Source organism: Mchenga conophoros, linkage group LG3, assembly GCF_057382185.1.
Source record: "Mchenga conophoros isolate Kocher_MC1m ecotype Shallow Benthic linkage group LG3, M_conophoros_male_GT1.1, whole genome shotgun sequence".
NCBI classification, from domain to species: Eukaryota; Metazoa; Chordata; class Actinopteri; order Cichliformes; family Cichlidae; genus Mchenga; species Mchenga conophoros.
This window is the reverse complement of record NC_140528.1, coordinates 19,291,303-19,311,723: the sequence shown is the minus strand read 5'-3', so window position 1 is coordinate 19,311,723 and position 20,421 is coordinate 19,291,303. Positions and strand designations below refer to the sequence as shown.

The 20,421-nt window shown below is 42.6% G+C and overlaps 1 pseudogene; it reads left to right on the top strand.

Moving 5' to 3' along the window:
* Positions 1-3,858: 3,858 nt before the first annotated feature.
* On the top strand, positions 3,859-7,591 carry LOC146577567 (carboxy-terminal kinesin 2-like; annotated as a pseudogene).
* Positions 7,592-20,421: the final 12,830 nt, after the last annotated feature.

Sequence of the window (20,421 nt, the reverse complement as noted above, 5' to 3'; positions counted from 1 at the left end):
CCTCTTCAGCTCTGCTTGCCCGATATCGTGACCTAAGCAGGGTCGGGCCTGGTCAGTACTTGGATGGGAGACCGCCTGGGAAAACCAGGTGCTGTAAGCTTTTGCACTTCCACACACAAACTGCAGAGGGCACTTCTGCTCCTGCTTGTGCTTAGAGGCATGAGAAGTTAACATTTATGGGTGATAAAATCCTTTTTCTATATTTTTAACATGAGAATATCAGTTTTCCATCTTGTGTTCCAGAGTAATCGGACAAAAGACAAACGTAGAACAAGGAAAAAAGAGGCCAAGTGTCTCACCTATAAAACAAAATGACTGTTTTCTGAATAGTCTCACACAGATAAACATTTGCAGGGAATACCTTTTCCTTCAAAACAAACGTCACAGACTGTGTTTTTCTTTACTGATTGTATTTGAGTAGAAACTCAGATTAAAATGGCATCAGTGCTCATAAAATGATTTAACTGTAAAAGTAGGTGTAGTGGATCACTTTGCATAGATCTAGATAAAAGTGCTGTAAGCAAAGACTACAGTGGTCATTGAGCAGCTGTTCCTATAATGTGAATCTGGGATAAAGGCACAGATTATTTGTTTGCCTTTGTTTCCTGGTTCTTTCTTTCTTATCCAAATGGAAAAAGAGAGCATAAAAGTACTGTTTACAAGCAGCTTATCTATCTCATTGTGCCCACTATCATAAAATCTTGGTTGACTGAGCACTGAGCCATCTACCACTCGAAACTGAACCTGTGTGGGACAACAACAAAGTCCAGTATACTAAGTTTCAGTAATGTGCAGTTTTTTCTGTGGAAGATGTAAATCTAAATAGATGTCCTATTGTATGCATAATATACCACTGAACTTTATAAAACAACTTCTAAAAGCAAATTTCGATTTATTTTAGATTTTCTCAAATCCAAACAGTGCTAAAAGCATGCACACAGTCAAATATTTTTCATACGAGGTGCTGAAGGTTCTGCAATGTTCTGTCAGTGCGCCCCAGGGCAGCTGTGGCTACAATGTAGCTGCCATCACCAGTGTGTGAATGTGTGAATGATGTATCTGTGGCTTTTTGTCACACTTGGAAACCACGGTGTTGTGCAGCTATTTGCCTTGTTGCAGGGTTTTTAAAAAACTGCAGTTTTGATTTTAGTGAAAGACACCGTCTCATGACTCATTGAGTGCCGCGACTGACGAGCCAATCCGTGGCCTGCAGTCTGACGATGTCACATTTCCTGACTGCTTGGAACCCCGACTAAGTCGTCCTGTAGCCCACATCATAATGTTTCCATCTCTCTGCTTGACTGCGGGGATGCTATTTTTTGCATCACACTCCTATTTCAAAAGGTCAGTTAAAGCCACATAATTGGAATTTGGTTTCATCTCCCCACAGCACTTTCTCCAAAGTCTTCCCTGAATCATTTAGATGTTCACTGGCACTTGAGATGGGCCTATACATGTTTCTCCTTGAACAGGTAGCTACCCTATGTTAGCCTAGCTTTCTATCACTGATGCTCTGTGTGTATTGTTATGGTTCAAAATATGGGGATGGAGACAAGAGACAAGAGAAAAAAACCACAATAACAACACTGGTCCGGCCGGGTTAAGTCAAACGATGATTTTAATGATCACACGCGTGGGAGATGGACACTGATGCAGACAGCCTCAGATCTCAAAATGGTGGAGCATTGCTCAAACTCTTATAGCCTCTGGTGCCTCCACCTTATCATAAAAGCCTAAACATTCACATGCTTTTCTCTCACACGGCGCCTAAGCTACGACCTTGGCTCCCCGTTTATCTGCTCCTGCTGAGTTGGGGCAGAAAACTCCAGCATGCTCTGTTCTCTTCTAATCAGACAAATAAGGCGATGACTTTCTGCAGCAGTATTATGCATCATAAAACAATATCATTCATCCACAATAAATCAGCAGTCTAATGTAATGCAAATCAGTTTAACTAATGCAATAATTATCAGCTTCTTCTAATTCAGGAGAATAATGCAAACTAAAACTACATAATAATTCACAATCTTTAGTTAGGGGTATAACATGGCATAAAATAATATTATAATCTAACAGTATGCTGCTGCCTCTCTCTCATGTTACTTAAAAAATTAACCCCACAGCTTCAATAACCGTATCTAAAAATCTCTCAGTGAAAGTTACGGTTGTAGGTTTGGAAACATTTTGGGGTAGCCAGTGTTAAATAGAGACAGGGCCACATTCTTTATCTAGTCATTGTAATGAAAGAAGCACATTAAAAACTATATGAGAGTTTGCTTTTAACAAGCATGTAATGACTCTACTTAGTTTAGGTAGTCTTAGGGAGTCAAACTGAAAGTAGCATTTTGTGGATGTTTTCCCTGCTGCCCGATCCCATCAGTCTCTTAAAGCATCATTTCTTATGCGCCCTGGTGTGACAGAGGTTTCATGGCGCTACAGGTTACCTGAGCACATCAGGTATATTACGGTTGAAAACCAGTGCCCGGCCTTCCAGTGGGTGTTCGACCCCTCGTGCACAGCTCAGGAGTCTAAACGACCCAGCAGTTATGGACATGTGTGTTTTTGGTGTGCTGTCCCTCGTTCTCCCTGCTTGCAGGTATATCTGTGTGTGTGTGTGGATGCCGGAGTTTCTGAGAGCACCTGTTTACAGGCACCTTCAGGCCTGGTGGGTGTGGCCCTGCCAGGTGGTTGGCCACACTTGAAGACCATCACACAGCTGATCAAGCCTCCTTCCTCACATCCCCACGGTTGACGCTGGCCAACCGTGACAAATAGCTTTTCTTAGATTCATTATTAGTTCAACATTGACAAATAGTAGTTGACTAATATCAGGAGCCAAAAAGAAAACAAAAAACAAACTAAATAAATATTTCAGACGCTGAAAATAAATTATTACGGTTGTTTAAATTTGCTGTCAGCAAGTTAGGTCTAATACATGTAGTCAATCTAATGAATCAATATTACATGTAAAAAGTACAGAACTGAAAATGAAACTAAAATATAACGGTAAATGAACTGGTTCTTGTATAAAACCTTTCTACTCTCTACAACTTGCCTCATTCATGCACTCACTTTTTTCTATGCTTTTTCTCTGTAAGTGCTTTCTATCTAACATTAATACGCATTCATCCTCCCGATGGATGCATCGGAGAGCAACTTGGGGTTAGCGTCTTGCCCAAGGATATTTGGCATGCAGGCTGGAGCAGGCGGGGATTGAACCAGCAACTTTCTGATTAGTAGGTTTCCTGCTCTACCTGAGCTACAGACACCCCAATTTGTGGTGCTCTGGAAACAACACGTTCTCATCCCAACAGGTAACGATGCTATGTGACAAATCATCGGTATGTGTAAATGTGTTTTTTGTTCTAATCATGAATCGCTTTGTAAAACAAGACCTGATAGGGTTAAGGTTAAAGTTATGGTTAGAGTTAATGTTAGGGATAGGGCTGGAATGGACGGCTGGAGCCTCTCCTCCAAGTGTGTGTTACTGCCGCCATCAGCATTCTGTTGTATTCTGTTGTCTGCTTTTCTCTGTAAGCGCTTCGAGCCTGTACTTTTTTGCTTTAGCTGAGTAATGAAGTTGAATCAGTACTTTAACTTTCACTGGAACAATAGTATTTTTACTTCTACTTAAGTGGAGAATGTCTGATCTTTTGCCAACTCTGGCTGTCTCTCAGTCTTGGAATACCCACTTGTTGTCCAGAGGTGTCCTGGGAATATGGGAACTAGACAGACTGGGGAAACAATGGGAGGAGACACAAAGATGGAATCACTTTTACCATCTTTTATGTATTTGCTGGTCGTCTTATTTCTTCTATTTTGCAAGCACAGTGTTGCAATCATTGTCTTTGTGGTACAATGACACAGGTAGAATGCAGGTGTTTTCATGTAACACGATGCCAGAAAGATGAGTAATGTGTTTTGAAGAGAAGATAAAACATCATGTTTGAACAAAGATAAGCAGCAGACACGTCTGTGTGTGAGTTGTTCAGGTTCAGTAAGAAGGTAATATGTCTGCAGAATTTGTAATTCTTATGAAGATATTGCTTGTACAATAAATAAAATCCCTTTAACTTCTTCTGGAGAGTGTCTTTATATATTTAGTCGTTTTGGGGCGATCCTTTATTTAGTAGTAACTCTAGTCGGGGATATATATCAGAGTTTACTTTCAGATATGAGCATTGTGTTTCCTGTGGATGAATGAATGAATTATTTATTTCTGTAATTTTTGAAAGACTGGCTCATGTAAAATCTCTGAAAGTATGACAAAGCTCTCCTGTTACACTTTATGGACACCTGAGCGTCACCATGAGGGCCTGTCTTTATTCACTTTATTCACTGAAATCCACTTTTATAATGAATTCACAGTAATCACTGACACCTTCAGAGCATTACATTCATTAAAGACGTCTTCTACACCTACTCTTCCAGACGACCGACACATGCTTCAACCACTGCAGGTTAACCAGCCACTCATCAGTAAAGCAAAAACTAAATGTAAATGTCCTCATGTGGAAAAGACTGAAACACAACTCCCATATATCACTAATGTAACAGATCCATTTAGGGAGAGTGAGAACACTAGGCTGGATGTGTTTTAATGCAGGAACATTCATCATGTCTTCAGTTCAACAAATCATTTACATTGAATATGTGAGCTGGATGGTTACACGACACAATGTGATTGTCAACAATAACTGCAATGAATGCTGGTTTGAGGGCGGAGTCAAGGAGGCCATTTATGTGAAAAGGGAAAGACCCTCTCTGAATCAAGGAGGGGGCCTAAGGGTACATCTGTCACCATCTTACAATGCTGTGATTGCAGCCGTTCTCCAACTCTCTGTGAATGGTACTCAGGACCATTGATCAGTGGTTGTTGATCAATGGTCATGAGAATTTGCATAATCATGATTAAGGAACTGACCTCCCAGCCCATTGTTCCTTCAGTCGGCTGGTTTCTCTGACTGAAAACGCTACGTCCAGAAGAACAGAATCAACTTTTGGAGATTTACTTCCCTGATGATTGAGCACGCATCAAGACCTTTTAATCAGGCCAACAAATATCTTGTACTCAATTTTAGCAGCAGCCATTGTGACACTGATGATAAAACTTGTGTAAAAGTGCGAAGCTGTAAAAAAGTAATTATAAAAAAGCGTTTTTGTAGCTGAATGTTACTGGATAGCTGTTTCATCTGTAACACATCAAAATAACCTGCTAAGGTTTAATAGGCTATAAGGAACACACTCACTTCCTGAGCCCTGGGCAATAAGAGACGTTTTGTGTTTTATAATTTATTGATATGTTTGATCCTTTCTGAGCTGCGTTAATGAAGCAGTCATTAGAGCACCATGTCCGCTAGAATAGTTCTGTAGTTTGATGCTTGAGTCGTTGCAGACTTGTTGAAACTCCCTCACCCGTCAAAGCAGCGTCTTTGTTATTCGAGTCCAGCAGATGGCAGTGTTTCACTGTCTGACGGCTGTCTGAAGCTTCAGCTGGATTATCCGTTTTCATGTTTGATTAGAGGTTTGTGTGTGTGTATGTGTGTGTGGGTTTTTAGCCACGAGTTGTCCACGATAAAGCATATTGAATGGCCTGTCTAATATTGTTAGAATTCTCCTTTGGGTTAGTTTCATTACTCAATCGGGACATTTATTTGGAAAAAGAAAAAAAGAGGGAAAAAAGAAAAAAAAAGAAAAGAATTAAAAATAAATAAATCCTCATAGTTTACATTTACAAATATCAATACTGAATGTTACGTCTCTCTGCAGCTTCTAATCGTCTCAGTGTTTTCAGCTGGTGCTAATTGGCCACACCTAGTCAGGTGTGGATAAAAGCATACCTGAGGCAAGCTTCCCGGCAGTGCACTAGTCTTTGCCTTGGTGGCACCAGCCATTTTAGCCAACCTGGTTTTCCATTTTAGGATGAAACCTCTTCTCACCCACACTCTGCTATTCATCTCTGTTTTTATGTTGCGGCTTTTGAGCCGGGTCGTAACACTGAAGATTACAAAGATCAACATTAAGACCAGTCTGTGCATTCAAAGCAGTGACAGAAAAGAGTGTGGGGCATTAACCCCCACTCACTTCACAGTTCACGTTCACAGCGAGCTTTGTCGAAATTTACAATGAGACCCTGAGGGACCTTGTGTTCACCGGCAAGTCCAGCAAGAGACCTGAGCATGAGATCCGCAAGACAGCCAGCAACGAATTGACAATCACTAATCTCACCTATGAGCGGGTCTCCAATGAGGATCAGGTACAGCAGACAGACATCTGTAGCTCAGAACAAATTAATTTCAAATCTGCTGACAAATTGTTACCAAACTTTGAAAATACATCAAACTTTATCGATGCTCTATGTTTTAAAACGTTCCCTCGTCCTCTCAGGTTCTCCGTCTGATTGCTTTGGCCAATCAGAATCGCTCCACTGCCCAGACAGCCCAGAATGACCGCTCGTCTCGCTCCCACTCAGTCTTCCAGCTGGATATTGAGGGAGTTAATGCCGGCAGGGATGTCAAGTGCAAATGTATCACACTGGAAGTACCAGCATCAGGAATGTGGCTTCTTCTTTTTGGATCTATAATATTTAGTCTGGTTAGTTATTGTTACTGTAACCAGTGCAAAATCTGCTCTGATGACTCAACGTTAATGTTTGAGCCCCTGAGCGCTAAAAGAAGTGTTTTGTAAAGTATTAAAACTACCTTTAATGGAAGGAAAAACGGATCACTGCTTCCTATAAGAGTTGGTTTTCTCTGTGTGTGTAGCCACTCTGTGCCTGGTGGACTTGGCTGGCAGTGAGCGAATGGTGAAGAGCCAGTCTCAGGGTGACCGTTTCAAAGAGATGACCGCCATCAACAGCTCACTGTCCAACCTGGGCGTCGTTATCGCCGCTCTGGCCAAAAAGGTCTGCAGCTGCAGTTTCTGTAGTCTTAGATGTCACACCTGCTTTCTTTACATTTACAGTATTAATGATTTTTTTGGCCTTTGTGTTCCAGGAGACTTGCGTAGCTTACAGGAACTCGAAGCTCACGTACCTCCTTCAGGGATGTTTGGGGGGGAAACGGCAAAACGTGAGTTTGTTGACATCACAAATCTTTATAATGACGACACATAAAACTGAAGGAATTTATCCCCCAAAAATATTTAACAGCGTTTGATCTCATCACTTCAGATTGTGACTGTTTATTCTTTGGCACTAATTTTGGATGTCTTTATTTGCAGCTTGATGTTTGTTAACATTGCTCCGGAGCCCGACAGCTTTGGGGAAACTCTGAACTCATTGAGGTTTGCCAGCAAGGTCAGTGCAGTCTTGTTTCCAGTGTTCATTGGACAGAGTACATTAATGATGTCCTTACATCAGCTGTTTATGGTAAACCAAAGCCATACTCCATATCCATTTTAATACCTTGGTGTGTAATTCATACTCACATTTTGTCTGAAGAGTAGGGATGTTCCTGGCGTCTTATTTACTAGTCGACTAATCGAGGGGGAAATAATTAGACTAACCAACTAATGTAAAACTAAGGAACATTCAGATATTGAGTTGATTTTCAGAACTGATTAATAGAAACTGTCAAACTAGACGCAGAGGTATCTTAAACCATTTATCACATTCTGTTAAATACAAATGAAAATGCATTACTACAAAAGATGTTCTATTAAAATATGACAATCATTTGAGAATCTAAAAGTACGTCTAAGTGTGGCGAGAATGATTCAGGTAATACATTATACAGCCGTTTTCTAGTCAGGTTGTGGGGGCAGCAGGAAGGACTACTCCTGACCACAGCTGATAGATGTAAACTGGCTAGCATGACCAAGGATGCTGGGGCCTCCTACTGGTAGGACGTGCCCAGCTGGAACAGCCTCCTGGCCAAGGTGGCTGTCACCTTTTGATGTGAAGGAGTAGTGACTCTACTCTGAGCCCCTCCCCCATTGACTTAACTGCTCTCCTAAAGGAGAGGTTTTCCACCTCTCAGGAAACTAATTTCCTCTGCGTGTATCTGCGATCTCAGTGTTAACAAGAAGATCAGGGTAGATTAATAGATTTATGGCGTTTCTCAACAACAGTGCACCATCTGGTGGTAGATCGCTGCCTAACATTTAGAACACAATGTACCAGCATTGGGCATCAATTAAAATGTTAACAATTAGATTGAACGACTGGTAAGTCTGATACAGACTAGTGACAATTAGTCGACTAGTCACATAAATCCCTGATAGAGCCCACAGAAGTGGCCTGCACCATGTGCGTGGCTTGCTTTGCAGTTTAACCCTCAGTAGGACCTACAGCCATTTTTCATCCCCAGCGTTTTTTAATATTAGGCCATTTTCACTGTGTTGAATAGAATATAGCCAAACCTTCCGACCCTTTTTTTTTTCTTTTTTCTTTAGAATTGCAGTCTCCGTTTATTAGATTAGCTTAAAGTGGCTAAGCTACAAACCGCCATCCACATGAGGTCCTAGAGCCATAAATCGCCCCATTGAAACCCATTATAAACGCTATTTTTCACTGCAGAATTATTACCATTAACGTATGGGTGATGGCTTCTGTTTCGGTTCCGTGTTGGACAAGGGGCCTTAGAATTGTAATTTTTTTTATTTGGCCACCGGGTGGCGCCCTTGTTCCACATGTGACGCCTGCTGGAACATAGACCTTTTCCAGCGGGCTGCTCGAGACATACACCCGGGAAAGGCAGACTCATTCTCCGAGTGCAGCAGCAGCTTGGCCCGCTGCTCGTTCGGGACCATTTTCTGCCCTTAGGGCTGTTAGAGGGTGCATTTTGACCTTTATATTTAAAAATAAATAAAATAAAGGTCTCTCTGCCTAAAAGAAAAAAATTTGTGTCTGTCTCATTCTAAGTTTAGATAAAAGCCTTCCCTCTTTGAAGTACACCCTGCAATGCAAACAAATCTAACATGAAAACAAGAATAAAAAACAAATTAGACTTTATTTTGTCGCCAACCTCAGCTTGTTTATGCAGGTGCAGGCAGGAGAGGTTATAAGAATAAGCCGTAGCGCAGGAGTAGGCATTTTCACGATGGCACGGTACCGAGGAAGTAGTGGACATCCTGATGCGCTCTGACAGCGAGGATCTCTCCTCTTCATCTGCCGAGAGTGACTCTGATTCCGGGGGTGACACGGATGATTCGTCTCTCGACACTGATCACCAGGAGTCGTCCTCTGATTTTTCTTCTGAAGATGAGAACGAGGGGAGGACGCCGGAGGAAGCAGCGGCGTGGACCTCCAAAGATGGGAAGAAATGGTCCGCAACAAACGCCGAGACGCTGCGCTACGTCGCAGCACCCACGGGGCTTATTCCGGGACCGACCCACTACGCCGTAGCCCGAATTACGGACCCACTCTCCAGCTTCAGGTTGTACATAACTGATGGGATTATACAGCATATAGTTGCAATGACAAACCTTCAGGGCAGACGCTACATCTCATTCTGGAGAGATTTAGATAGCAACGAAATGCTCGCTTATGTGGGGCTGCTAATTTTGTCCGGTGTATACCGGTCAAAGCACGAGGCCATCGCCAGCCTTTGGAGTGAGAAAACGGGAAGGAAGATTTTCCGTGCCTCAGTGGCTGAGAAAAGATTTTGTCACATAACCAGAGCGCTCCGATTTGATGACAAACTCACCCGACCTGCACGACGTGCGGACAAATTGGCTCCCATTCGGCAGATATGGGACATGTGGGCACACCGCCTGGGGATGTTGTTTAGTCCAGACCGGGACCTTACGGTGGATGAGCAGCTGGTACCGTTCAAGGGAAGGTGCAGTTTCCGCCAGTATATCCCCAAAAAGCCTGCGAAATGCGGCATAAAGGTCTGGGCAGCATGCGATGTCAAGACATCATACGCCTGGCGGCTGCAGGTTTACACCGGGAGAGCAGCGGGCGAACCGGCCGAGGTAAACCAGGGGATGAGGGTCGTCCAGCAGATGACTGACGGGCTCCATGGGCATGTCATCACAGTCGACAAGTTTTTTTTTCACCTCATCTGAACTGGCAGAGGAACTCCTCAAAAATAAAATGGCTCTGGTCGGCACAATCCGCCAGAACAAAAAAGGAATCCCACCCGTTTTGCGCCAGATGAGAGGGAGAGCCGTCTACTCCTCGATCTTTGCCTTTTCAGCGAAACAGACCCTAGTGTCGTACATTCCCCGACGGGGCAGGAATGTGCTTTTATTGAGCACGAAACATCGCAGGCCGGAGGTCAGCGATGACGAGAGAAAAAAGCCAGCGATCATCACAGACTACAATCGATGCAAAGGAGGTGTCGACAACCTTGATAAGGTGGGTGTCATTACGCATCAGTTACGCACACCTTTATTCATTTTTCTTCATATATTCTTGTGTAAAATATACAGAGGTTTTATGTTGTTTTTTTTTTTTGTTATGTTTATTTTTTGTTAGGTTGTCGGCACCTACTCCTGCAGGAGACGGACCAATCGATGGCCAATGGCCCTTTTTCATCACATCATAGACGTCTCCCTTTACAACGCCTTCATGCTGTGGACCTCCGTGGATCAGGCCTGGCATCAGCAGAAGCCACACAGGAGGAGGATGTTCATTGAAGAGGTGGGAGAAGGCCTGATCACGCCCCATTTGTCACAAAGACAGCGTCTTCCCCGCTCATCAGCCGCTGCTGAGTTAGTAAGAGATGCGCAGGATGGTGCTGCTGCAGGCCCCTCTGGAGTGACAAATCCCAAGGGCAGGAAGCTCTGTGAGCTCTGTGTTGGGAAAAGGAGGCGAGTGGGAAACACATGCAGCAAATGTGGAAAATTCAGCTGCCGAGCCCACAGCAAATTTGTCTGCAGCCACTGCTCTACCTGAGCAAGACATTTACCCCCCAGCCACACACACGCCCCCCACCCTCTCACTGCTTTCTCACTTTCTCACACTCTCTTTCTCTCTCATACATTTCCCCATTCCCAACAACAATATACATAATTACATTTACCATATACATGTTCTTGTTCATTGTTGAAAAATAAATGTTTATTTGGTTCAAACTGATCTTGTATTTTTATTTACATAATGCTTTTTATTTGATTTTAGATGGCAACAAGGTAATATGCATTTATTGGGGCAAGAGTGAAAAACATTCTCCTGCAAAAAAAACTAACGGCCGATCAAAATGAAGGTCAGTAGTAATTTTTAGACCATCCAAAGGCCTAATTAAAAGTACAATAAAATATAACTTTCAAATGTATTTTATGGAAAATATTTAATTTTTTCATTTTTTTTTGCCAAAAAAGGCAGTGTGCTCATGTGACAAAACCGGGATATAAAAGGTTAAAATCGCGAAATATAATTAAAACTTTATATGAATATTTCAAGGAGAAGTAGGTCTAAAATATTGGCTAATTTAAAGTGGAAAAATATTAATGAATAATCTTTTTATAGCACTTTTTATGGCGTGGTCGATTTTTGGCTCTAGGTCTTCATAAGGGGTACTTTTTTTTTTTTTTTTTAGGACTTACCAAGGGTTAACCACCAAAACACTCGTCTGCAGTGGAATTTCTTTGAGCTAATCGATTCATTTCATCTTCTAATTAATGTGGAAAATGGTGGCAAAGGTGGATGAAATGAGTGATTCCTAGAGTTACATTTTATTGCCTTTTTTCTTTCCTTTTCTTAAAGTTATGAAGGCATCTTGGATGCCATTTCAGTGAGTGGGGGTTAATGCCCCACACTCTTTTCTGTCACTGCTTTGAATGCACAGACTGGTCTTAATGTTGATCTTTGTAATCTTCAGTGTTACGACCCGGCTCAAAAGCCGCAACATAAAAACAGAGATGAATAGCAGAGTGTGGGTGAGAAGAGGTTTCATCCTAAAATGGAAAACCAGGTCGGCTCAAATGTTCTGTGAGTCATAGGAGTCTACTAACATTTCCATGATAGAACAAGGCTGCAACCTTTGTACACTATATAAGGCAAAGAACTAATTAGCCTCATTTTGTTTTCATTCTGAGGCTTGTTTTTTTAGCACATACAAACAACTCTTCTTATGAGAATATTAGGACGCGTCTTGTATATATGATCGGCTCGCACATGGCCCGAAGATTGGTTTACCTTCTGCCATGTTGAGGCCAAAAACCCTGAGGACAGAAAAAAAAAAAAAACAAAACAAATGGTAGGTTGTCTCTGTGTGAGAGACGTTGGCATTATACCCGATATTTTTTTAAAAATGCAATGTGTGGATTTCTTTTACAGACAACATCTGCCATGTTGTGGACCGCTCAGAGTCTCCCCCTCCAGCACTGCTAATCCAGATGTTGGATCTGTGTTTCCACAAGCCCCGCGAATTCTAGAGACTTATTCATCATGAAGAAAACAAGACAGTCGATCGATCGATTATTTGCGCAAGGGAGGCCACCATGAAAATGACCTCTAGATCCTCCTCCTCCTGCTGCCTTTATTGAGAGACCGTTCACACAAAACACGTCAGAACAAAGCCACGCCCAGACAAGGCATTGTATGTATATGTGTGAACTTCTGTAAGTGTGTGTGTGTGTGTGTATGTGTGTGTGTGTGTGTGTGTGTGTGTGTGTGTGTGTGTCAGACCTCCTGCTGACCAAAGGGTCATAAACACAGGAAGGTTACATCAAAAGAAGCACAAGGATGTGTCTGTGATAAAAGACTACAGCCCCCCACCTTGATCCTCGAGAATCTGGGGGGAAGGACAGTGGAATTTCTTTCATCAGAGTTAAAACAATGTACAAATGGTAAACATAAAAATGACAAACATTTAACAATTCACTCTAACACCAGACCCCACCGACTCCGCCCCCCTCTCCAGGATGCTCACAGGACTCTGCAGGATCACACCCGTCTGAGGAAACGGAACTCAACATTAAACTCGCAACCTTCCACCTGCTGTCGACGGCACTGAATGAGTATGTGCAGGAGATATGTTATGGATGCCAATCCGGTCACCCCAGCCAGTTACAACACAGTTGCCTGTTTGAGCTGCCTGTGTTTTTCTTCGAGACCTGCTATGATGAGGTGATGGAAAAGCTCCGGACGCCCCGATTCATCCCGGCCATCCGTCTGTTTGTTTGCTCATACAGTGTCAGTGAGGCTAAAGCACAAATCATCAGCACTGCAGAGCGTCTTCTGTGTGAACTGAGATCAGTGCCGCACATTGTTTGCACCACTGATGAGAATGTCGGATACCTGCTAAATACCAATCATCACACCCGCCGAGTTAAATCAGCGCTGCTCCACATGATTGGAAACTACTGGTCTGGGAGACACAAGATTTAATGCACATCTGTTATAAAAACCTTACTGTGCACTACACAGAAAATGAAATAAAAACGTATGCTAACACTTTTTTCTGGTCATTTGTGTTTGTGTTTGGTCAAAGTGATTATGGAAAACACGCTGAGAAAAATATATCACAACCCTGCACACCCAGGGGGTTTAGGAAGTGTAAAGAAGCTCCGTATCGCTGTCAGTGAGGCAACAGGCTTAAAGCCGTCATTACCTGATGTGGAGCGTTTTTAAAAGGAGATGACACATATACTCTTCATAAACCTGCAAGGATAGAGGACACAGAAATGCAAGGATACAGAAATGCAAGGATACAGAAATAGAGTTTTGGTTAACGGGACTGACAAACAGTTTCAAGCTGATTTGGTTGACATGCGTGAATATTCTGCGGATGATGATAATGTTAGGTACTTATTGACATGCATAGATGTGTTTTCTAAGTATGCATGGGTTAGGTGCCTTGAAACCAAGACAGGACAGGCTGTTGCTGAGGCTTTTGGTGATATTCTGAGAGAGGGCCGTGTGCCTGAAAAACTCCAAACAGATTTAGGGAAGGAATTTTATAATAAACATTTAAAAAACTAATGGAGCAGCATAACATCACACATTTTTCAACCTTTAGTGAAATGAAATCATGTGTGGTAGAGCGTTTTAACCGCACCTTAAAGGGGAAAATGTGGAAATACTTAACATCAGTTAACTGGCCAAGATATGTTAATGTGATCCAAGATCTTGTACAGTCCTATAACCTGTCTTATCACAGCTCTATCAAAATGACCCCACCGAGGTGTGCAAAGATAATGAGAAAGCAGTCTTTAACACCCTGTACAAAATGAAACCCCAAAAACCGGTGACTTTTAAATTTAATGTGGGCGATACAGAGAGAATATCTAAACTACGAGGCATATTCTGAAAGGGTTACCATCAGACCTACACAGACGAGTACTTTACCATAAAGGAGCGTTTAGGAAGAGACCCTCCCGTATACAAACTGGAGGATCTCACAGGAGCTGCAGTGAAAGGTGTAATTTATGAATACACAGCAGGTGACTATTGACAAAAACAAAAGGTTTCAAATAGAGAAAATACTTGGCAGAAAAAAGAGGACCGAAAAAAGTTAGCGCTGGTCAAATGGCTCGGTTGGCCTTCTCATTTGAAAATCATGGATCCCTGAAAAAGACATCGTTGAAGTGTGATTAACAGAGACGCCGCAGCGCTGCATACTTTCAGGGGCAGGGATAGCTCAGTAGGTAGAGTGGTTGCCCCATGATCGGAAGGTCAGGGGTTCGATTCCCCTTAACAGCTACCCTGAGGTACCCCTGAGCAAGGTACCGTCCCTACACACTGCTCCCCGGGCGCCCAATGGCTGCCCACTGCTCCACTGAGTGAATGGGTTAAATGCAGAGAGCAATTTCCCCACGGGGCTCAATAAAGTACACACTTTCTTATAAAGTACACACACACACACTTTCATTCTGCACTAGACAAAGACTGATAAAGGAAGGAAGGAATAGATAAAACGAACAACAACAACGCAGGCTTTTATGTGAGCCTCTTCTCGAATGCTTCAGCACATGTTTATCCAGGCAATAAGAAATCTAATTTTAGAACAAAGCTAGCAAAACCTGTTGTTTTAAATGAACCGTATGAGGTCGGTGTTATAGAATTTCAATACCCAAGACTATGGTTGTCTTTTCCACAATCAGATTCGCGAGTGGAAATTTATGATCCAGTCAAAGATGGAGCATTGTCCATAACCGTGATTGAGCTGTCTGTGGGGCATTATGCATCTGTGGCGCAGATAATAAAACATTAAAACATAACACCGACATTAAAACACAATACAGTGAAGTTAGTAACTATGTTAGTGTTATGGGCCCTAGGGGCACAGTTCTCACATTTAGAGGGAGACTGGCAGGAATCTTAGGATTCAAATCAGAAGATCCGTTTGTACTTCATTATAAAAACACATACGCACCACATCCTGCAGACGTATACGGCGGAAAATAGAACATTTTTATTTATGCAGATATCGTTGATTACCAGCTTGTGGGTGACGCCCATGCGCAGCTATTAAGAGCAATAAATATAACAGACGATGACCGTCGGGGAGCCATTCTTCAGTTTGACAGCCCACACTACACACCGGTCTCCAAATCCTTAATCGATGACATAGAAATTGATTTGAAAGACGACCAAAATCAACACATACCCTTTTTATACGGGAAGGTGTTTGTCAAGTTCAACTTCCGACCCATAAGACACCATTTTTAAAAAATAAGGATGTCTGTCTACAACACAGATGAAGCAAAATATGTAAGATATTATTTAAATCAGGCTGGTGGAGAATTGAATGGTTATATTGGGACCAGCACGCAATGTGGCGCAGGTCTGGGAGGTTTGTTCCGCAGCCTGTTTAGAATTGCTGTACCGTTGTTTAAAAAAGGAGTCAGCATAGTCAAACCCCACCTAAAAACAGCAGCATCAGGCATAGTGTCTGATGTGATATCCAACATAACCAAGCCAACATCTACTAAACAGGATGGCAACAGCTTGTATGTGTATACACCCAAACCTTCTAAGACCCCTCCCACTGCACGCATGCGTGATACGCCGCCGCCTAAAAAGCGTAAAACGACAAAACCTGCCAGGAAAGCCACCAAACGGAGACAACCACGCGGAGTGAAAAGACCCAGAACCAGTCGTTCAAAAACTACAGCATGTGACATCTTCTAAATGGCTCTGTTACACAACCAATCAGAGAATGTCTAAAAACAGAGCTCGAGCTTTTTACTGTCCCATACACACAAACGTCCATAGAGAAAACGACCTTTATCGAAATTCCACCAGTTTCTGCAATCACAGACGGAGGTCCAATCGAGTTTAAATCTCATCGTCCGGAGAGGATTACCTGGATCTAAACGATTCCTATATCTACACACGAGTAAGAATCACAGATGCTGACGGCACAAACTTAGGCAGGGATGATTATGTAACGGAGCGGAAAGGCTGATTTTATTTCCACAGAGTTTTGTGGTTTTTTTTTTTTTTTTTTTAAAGGAAGGAAACCTTCCTCAAAACGGGCAGAGCAGTGGAGCCGCCAAGGGAAAGCACACAATTTAAACTGCAAGATTAAAAATATAATTTATTATATTTAAATAGTTAAAAATGTAAAATGAATTAAAACAACCTTGGCCAAGGGGTAACACAGTAAAAATCAATAAAGCATAACATTAAAAGTCCTGTGGCCTGCGCCACGACCTAAAAGTCCCAGGGAGCTAAGAAATCCAGCAGGTGGTATAACCAAAGGAACCAGCGGAGTCCTCGCCTCCCTCTCGCACTCACGCCCCGATATGCCCGGGTGGGCAGAGCTCTCAACTCCGCCCGCCGCTTCTTTAAAACTGGAAATCGGCACAGCCGTCTCGTGGCTTCCGCTGGTGCTCTCTGCGCTGGTACTGTTGCTCTCTGCGCGCTGGTGCCTCTGCGCGCTGGTGCCTGCATTAGCCAACTCTAGCCGCCTTAGAAGAAGGGAAAACCCGGCGGCGTCTCGCCGCCCTATCGATGTTTCTGTTCCGGTTGCCACCGCTTTCCTGTGGCACACCAACCGGCACCAGCCCGTCTGGGCTTGTGGCACCGCCACCGCCTGATACCGTTCACTCTCTCAGTCCTCACTCCACCATCAATCTCCTCTCTCTCGTCTCCCATCACTCTTATTGGCCTCCGGGACCTCACAGGTGTGTCGGGTTCATAATCAAGGAGGGGCGGAGACTTTCCAGGACAAGTCACCGATGAATACCATAAAACATGCAATAAAACCAAGAATAGAACACTATACAATATTAAAATATTAAAGAAAGTAAAAACAAAACCAAACATGCACAATAAAAATATCTTAGGTAACTTGTCCCTCTCCACCCCGTGACACAAACGTGGGACTTGTTAATTATCCAGGTTGCACCTTATTTAGTCAGGTAGATGTAAATTTGGGGGATCGCTTGATTAGCCAATCATCCAACACGTATCCATACAGAGGCATAATAGAATGTCTTATCAATTATAATAAGCAGACTTTAGACACACAGTTCAGCAGCGCTTTATTCTGTACAGACACAGCCTCGCACATGAATGATACATGTATAGAAGGGGAGAGCCAGGGTCTGGTGACCAGAGGTACTTATACAGCGAATAGCAGTATTGTTGAATTGATTGCTCCAGTACACGCAGACCTGTTTTTTCAAGAAAAATTATTACTTAATGGAATCGATCTGTCGCTGAAATTTGTGCGCTCTAAAGACGAATTTGCTCTCATGACTGGAGCTAACACCGCGTATAAAGTTAAAATCGTCTCTGCCAGCTTATTTGTGAAAAGAATCAGTGTCTCACCAAGTGTCAGGCTGGCACACGGCAAGGCTCTGCATCATGCAAATGCAAAATATGCTGTAGACAGAGTTTCTTTAAAGACCTTCTCCACACCTGCTGGGGCAAGAATATCAACTAATTTATTTATGGGCAGGTTGCCTAAATTTGTCATCATCGCCTTCGTGGATAACGAAGCTTATCCTGGGGCCCGTTCTTCGTACGTCGCTTACTACATCCAAGATCAAATGACACATCCAAGATCAAATCATCGCGCTAACCGTGAGCTCGCTAATCCGGTTCCCCGAACACACCTGCTGTTGACGATTACTACAGCTGGACGCAGGAATGTGACATCACTGGGTGTCGTAAAAGGGGCTACGCATCGATAGTAGAAACATTGATCGGCAACCCGCTGATTGGTCGGCGAAAATGTCCAAGGGGCGTGCTCGGTATTTTCCGGCAGCAGAGCAAGAACTCATGAGTGAGGGATTTCAGGAGTTTCAGAGTTTAATTAAAACGCAAGAGAACACTGCAAAGGCTGCAAAAGCAAGGAGAGAGGGCTGGCAGAAAGTTGCTGACAAATCAAACTCGTAGGTAATTTAATAATAATAATAATAATGGATTGGGTTTATATAGCGCTTTCCAAGGCACCCAAAGTGCTTTACGATACCACTATTCATTCACTCCCACATTCACACACTGGTGGAGGCAGCTACGGTTGTAGCCAGGCTGCCATATCGCGCCATCGGCCCCTCTGGCCAACACCAGTAGGCGGTAGGGTAGATCTATCATATGACACTATATTGTCCAATATCATATGGCATTATATTATATTATAATATGTTATATTATATCCCCTTTCACATTAGAGCCACAACAGGACCCACAAGAACATGGGAACAAGTAAAAGTGGAATACAGGAGTATTCTACAGAATGGTAATATTTATCTCTTAGATTGCTTTGCGTCTCTTGGCAAGGTAATACTGGCCTGTAATACTCTGTTAGTTTGTTCATAACAGCAACCAAGAAAAGGGCAGAGGAAAAAAAGACAGGTGGTGGTCCTGCACCCCCTCGTCAACAAGTTGGTTAAGTAAATAATACCCTCACGGGAATATCGATATCTCTCTATGAGCACACTGTCGCGCTGAGCTAAAGGATCCTGTCTGTCCCGCAATATACGCTGAATTCTGAGGACTCTCCTTATCAATCTTGCACCTTCCGCAATGGGTGGCTCGCGTATACGGACAGGATATGACTGCGACAGACTTCCCAAATCCACCTTCGCTTTTATAGCCGTGGTCTCTCATCTTGATTACACGAAGTAATTTACAATTACTACTCTGAAATATGAATTACATCTGTAATAATCACATACATGTAATAGAATGTTAATAGTACATTTCCCTTTTTTAGGAAATGACCTGTATGTATCTGTGTGACATCAATAAACGGATCAAGTGCTGCATTATCTTTAGTTACATTGATAATATTTATTTATGGTGAAACAGTGGAAAAATATCGCTGTTGCTTTCGTATAAATGAAGCGGACATACCTGCGTGGCCGCGATCTAATCCTGTTTACATAAAGTAAACCTGCTCCCGAGCAGGTTTACGCTTACGGCTCTGTTGCTATGACAGCAAGTCCCGGATGAGCTTCGGGGAACCGACTGATCCAGGATCACGCGAAATCGTCAACAATCTAATCCGGCTAACCTACTTAGCGAGGTACGAAGAACGGGCCCCTGGTTCTTTTACACGTAATCCATTTAATTTTAAAACTGTGATATAGAATTCATGTGTTTATACGCTGATGGACAGTCGTATCTGGCCAAACAATTCCTGTTTCAATCTGGAAGCTGATGAAGGACATTCAGGGAACGTATCATTAGTTCAAACAGGGAGCGTGAGGCTGGAAACCCGTTTCAGAAATCCGCTACCCCGAACAATGAACCTGGTGTGTTACTCTGTATTTGATTCAGTCATCCAAATATCTAATATGAGACAAGTGCTGCTGGACGACTACTAAAGATTCAAAATGAATACAATAGAACTAACCAGCATTGTTAAAAGGATTAGTAACAGGGCTCATCTTCTAGGCGTCTTAGCATGTGACCAGCTGCCAACAAAGCCCATCAGATATCCATGCATGGGCATTGTGAATACAGATCCATCAGACTTACCTGGGAAGCACTGGTTGGCGTTCAATATCACAAAGACAAGCAAGGGCACTTTTTTGACAGCTTCGGTAACTCACCTGATACGTTTTCACCCGAGATAAAAGTTTTTCTTTTAAAAACACCGCTCGGATATTGTATTCTGGGAGACAGGTTCAGAAGGACTTTTCGGTAACCTGCGGACAACACTGTGTGCTTTTTCTATATCATGTCCAAAAAGGAGCGTCTTATTCAAGAATAATTAATATGTACAGTGATAACCTTGTTTGTAACGATGCAATGGTTTGTCATTTTGTTAACAAAATAAGACCTGTTTCTGCATGTTTTGAAAATAACTTTGATTGTGTGCAGCGCGGATACTGATTCAAGTAACAAATAATAAAAGATAACAGAAGAGAATATCGTTTCATCTGGTATTTATTTTCACCTAATTGCTAAAAACATTATTTAGTAATAATAAAATCTTTAAACATCAGCATAGAGTTCAAAAAGTAGTAAAAAGGGGAAAACTGTCATCTGTTTAACAAAACAATATAGACATAAATAAGAAAAAACACATAAGTAGTAGTGTATAAAAAGGGAAACAAATGCGAGGGTAA